General features: G+C 31.3%; 1 pseudogene; it reads right to left on the bottom strand.

Moving 5' to 3' along the window:
- Window positions 1-1,117: 1,117 nt before the first annotated feature.
- On the bottom strand, window positions 1,118-1,817 carry LOC106870249 (large ribosomal subunit protein uL18 pseudogene; annotated as a pseudogene).
- Window positions 1,818-5,155: the final 3,338 nt, after the last annotated feature.

Raw genomic sequence — 5,155 nt, 5'->3', positions numbered from 1 at the left:
TGTTAATAACAATTTGTGTATTCTTTCATTTTAGAGCATATGTATATTTTTTAGTCAAAATTTTCAGAACCATGTAATATTTTTTGATTTAGCTTTAAAAACGAATTTTTTAAAAACATTAAATGTGTACAAGACAGACACTTTATATTGATTTTTAAGCTTTCTTAACCAACTGAGGAATCTTTGTAAGCCATTATGTTAATTGGTACAGCTCTTTATTTAGTCAAAAATCTACTAGGTAACCATTTGTTAGTTACGCAGCTATCGAAGGCTGAACCCAGTTTCTTGTCTTCGCAAGCGAATGTAGCTCTAATCTAAATAACAATTTAGACACTTTTCTACAGTTTTCTTTCGATTAAAAAAATTATGTATAAACATATTCATTGATCAATCTACATACGTAAACACGCACAAATATATATATATATAGTGCAAATATAATGCACAATTAAAATGGATAACTCATGAACAAGATTTAACAAACGGGATATCAACCTAACACTATAACAGTATTATTAAGTATCTTAACGTTTCAGACCTTAGTCTTTCCATTAGTGAACGAGAGAAATATCAAGAAAACAAGAAATAGTGTGAAGAAAAATAAAAAATAAAAATTCAAAGATTTTTTTCTCATTGCTTCATAACCATTTGTTAGCATTCTTGGGTATTAAATATATTTCATTTTCAAAACAAGAATCGTCCCGAAAATAAAGAAAAATATGATCATATATTTGAAGCTTCTTGGAAAAAATGAGAAAATAAAAATAAGATACCTGTATCACACTCCCCCTTTCTTTGTATACTTGTATAGCTATCTCGCTATATATGTGTGTATATATATATATATATATATATATATACGCTTGTATGTATGTATGTATGTATGTATGTATATATGCATGTATGTATGTATGTATCGATAGATACATACACACATAATACCTACATATTTACATTCATGAATTACATACGTGTGTGTGTGTATCTTGAATTAGGTATATATTTTGCCAGCTTTAATTGTTTTACCGTATTAATTATAATATTGCTTGTGTATATGTGTATATAAATACATACATACATACATACATATATATATATATATATATATATATATATATAGCTTTCCAATTAATTCAGGTGTTCTGCCTAGTTTAATATAACGCAGGAACTGCTTTTTGTATGTTTTTACATCTTTTTCTTGAAGTGTAGACCTATAATTTGCAACATGTTTGCCAAAAATATTATCCCTATGTACTTCAGCTTTAAATTCTTCACTTTCAGCATCATAACCTGGGAAGCGATTAACATTGTGAAGTTTCTCCACACCATCATCAACAGGACCTTTTATTGCTCCAAGGACTCTTGCACCAGTTGTAGTAAGGCTGAGTTCAACATCAAGAAATGCAAGGAAGGCTCTAGGTTTCCCTTCAATGTTCTCAACATTATACTCTTCTCCACTTACATCAGTATAACCATCATAGATGGTGTCCAAATTGAACGTTTTCAATATTCTTCTGGCAAGAAGAAGTCCTGTGCAATATGCAGCGGCATAGATGGTCAGCCCTACCTTGATGCCATATCTAGGGAACTCATGAGAGTAGGCCGAAGGCACAATCATATCTCCCTCAATACGAGCATACACTATCTGACAAATAATATCCTTATTAGTGAAGCGAACTATCATTCGATATTTAGGTATATTATACTTGTTTTTTCTCCTGCACCACAAGACGTTTCCTCCCGCAGTAATCAGTTTTTCCCTCTCTCCTCCTTCGGAATTTTACCTCAAACAGTTTTTATATTTTTATTATTTTCACGAACACCGTTTCGGTTTATTTTACAAGTCCAAAAATCAGTGCCTTAATAATAGCATCAGTCAGAGAGACACTTCAAGAAGAAAATGGAGACACATACAAAAAGCAGTTCTCGCTATATATATGTGTGTGCGCGCGCGCGTGGTTGTGTGTGCGTATGAACATATATATAGATGTTATGTTTGCAATGACTGAGTCAATTTCATTTTACGTAATAGATGATTTCATTCGAATTACTCAATTCGTTTTTCTGATTTATTTTTTACCTTATCAGTTGTGGAGAACTAATTTCCCTTTTCTGTCATTCGCAGATTTTATTGTTCTGAGTGAAAAATCATTGTGTGTGTGTGTGTGTTTAGACATATACGTATGTGTGTATGTGTATATGCCTATGTTTATATATGTATGTTTTTTTTCTCTCTGTCATAAACATTTATATTTTTGTTGAATATATACCCGCTCCTATTTCATCAATATTTCTCACTATAGATTCCGTATGAAACTGAATTGTCAAAATATCGCTTGGCATTTGCTCTTTCTTCCATTTCCATATCCAGCTTGAACTATCCGCCTTTTATGAATGGTTAAAAGATATTTTTCTGTGTTTGAATAAGCAACATTTTTCGATTTTCAGTGTTCCAGGGCCGAGAAATTGATTGAAAAGTATTTCTAGGAAAAAGACTTGTGTATCAGAGAATATTACTCGAAACATTACATTATCAAAACGGATTGATTTAACTAAAATCGCGTCAGACACCAAATACTAAACCAGACAACCGATTTTATTATTTTACGTGTGTACGTACGTGTGTGTTCTTTTACTTTCTTATTCTTTTATTTGCTCCAGCTAGAGTACTGTAGCTATGCTGGAACACCATCAATATTTAATTTTGTTTTTATATTAAAATGAAACTCCACGAATTATGACTTTGAGTTTCACATTTTACTGACCTTCATGCAATAAAAAACTGAATCAACTGATCTTATATTTATGCATGAAATAAAATCCGCTGAATATGCGACGCAAGTTAACAACAAAAACATCGTGATTTGTAGCATGAGAAGCAGCCATTCAGTATTTAGCCGTTAGGCATTTTAAAATATTTCAGCAAAAATCTCGATTTATGGCGACAAAAGTACTTTAGCACTGAACGGGTGAATTCCTATAGAACAAATTTTTATTTCTTTTTTTTTCAAAATACAAAGATCAAACGATTTGGCATGTTTTAATATCTTCAGAATGATTTTATAGATTCTGATATTGTTATGTTTTAAAGAGCAGATGTACTTTGATAAATTTGTGTCAAAAATCTGTCAGGATATCTGAAATAATATTTGTATTGATTACATGTTAACTTGAAAGGATTTTCAGCAAACCTAGTATAATCCTTAGAAACTGAATCACTAACCATATATAGTTTAAATCAATAAACCAGTTCAGATCAATTTCCAAAAAAAATTTAATGGACAATTATAATTCTAAATCTGATATGCACTCCTTTATTGAGCGCTGTTACTGAATCCCTTCGCACGTAGAACAATGGTACTATAATTGCTAAGCATTCATTCACATCATTATTATATTTCATTCTTGTATGCTGATCTCAAATTTTTTTGTCAGTAAACTTGGATCTGTAGCAAATCTCTTTGCACTGCAAGTCATCCACAAATTGCGATATTCGCATTTTGATTGTTTCATTGTTTTCACTCCCTGAACGGCGGTATATGAAGATAAGCTTATTCAATATACAAGTATTTATACCATTAAGATATGAGATCTTCTCTACCCTAATGAAGGAGGCTCGTCTCATCCTATGTTAAATACATCCATGTAGCCGCATTTTGTAATGGACTAAATCTACCAACATTATTATTGATTGCCGAACCCCCAGAAACAGCTCACCCTTGTCATTTGTACTCTGTGCAAGTTGGACATATTTATATAAATATATATATATTTATACATAGGAATTCATTGTTCGTCATCTAAAAGTTTCCACCTTTGCTTATGTGAGAAAGCTATGCAGTCTACCAACATCACTAGAAAGAGAGAACACATATCAGCCGGAGAAAGTGAGTGAAATAGAGAAATGAGGAAGGAAGAAAGATTTCTACAATAAAGACAAAACTGCATCTAATTCACCATGTGTGGAGAGTTTTTATAATACTTAGCAAATAAATACTAAAGGAAACGTAGATCCTTCCTGAGTCACACTGACGCATAGGGCCAGTTTCCTGGCTTCCATGGTAAATATATTCCCCTACTGGATGGGACGCAAGTCCATCGCAGGATTACTCATTTTTGCCAACTGAGTGGATTGAAGCAATGTGAGATGAAGTGTTTGCTTAAGATCGCAATATGTCACCTGGTTTGGGAATTGAAGCCACAATCTTAACTATTAAGCCATGTGCCTCCACTAAAGAAAATATAACCCTTCTAATTTCTCTACCGTCTCCATGATATATCTCCCACTATTCTGGAATATGTAGAACAATATAGATAAATATCTAATTCTAGCCCTGCTAAATAGGTTTTTTTCTACAATATCCTAATTCAGTTTATTAGTCATTCTTCTCAAATGTCTATTTGTAACTCAATTGCAGGCTTGAAATAACTCCAAACTTTCTTCAAAATATTATTTACTGTGAATACCTACGATACTGTTAAAGTGTTTAATTAGCAATTTATTATCGTACCATTGCCTGATTATTCATTCCTTCAGATGATTACTTTATCTACAAACAAATCAAATCAATTATCTATTCCACCATATCTTATCTGACTGGAAAAAATGTTGTTACTCAAAACATCTAGAGTGCAGTTGGATGCATTAAGATATTGGTACCACTTAAAAATTTAGACCATCATTTCTGTTATGACTATTATAAACATTAGTTACTGCATGTCTTTTTACTGTTCTATTTTTTTTTTTTTTTATAGTAACATCTAAATAATTCTGAAGTGCTTCTGTTTGCTTCCAAATCATTAACATAAATTTCATGTAGTAAATTTTTTTTTTTTTAATTCTGTAATTAAAAACAATAATATAATCTATGTACCTACAACATCCATGCAGCTGCTTAATTAAACCTATATTTTATATATTTATTTATTTTTTTGTTTGTTTGCATAAATAATTAAGGAAATTAAATTCACATGATGAGATTTGTTAGCTATCAGAGGACTACAGTTACAATCCATATAGACTCCTTTAACTTGTTTAAGCACTCTACCTGCAAACTAAAACCATGCATAATTAATCACAAATGTAATTACCCTTTCCAGATTATTCTCTATCCAACTTGTATATCAATTATATCTTAATTTAGAGAGAAAACCT

The sequence above is a fragment of the Octopus bimaculoides genome, chromosome 8, assembly GCF_046866305.1.
Source record: "Octopus bimaculoides isolate indiv1 chromosome 8, ASM4686630v1, whole genome shotgun sequence".
Classification (NCBI taxonomy): Eukaryota; Metazoa; Mollusca; class Cephalopoda; order Octopoda; family Octopodidae; genus Octopus; species Octopus bimaculoides.
This window is presented reverse-complemented; position numbering and strand designations above follow the sequence as displayed.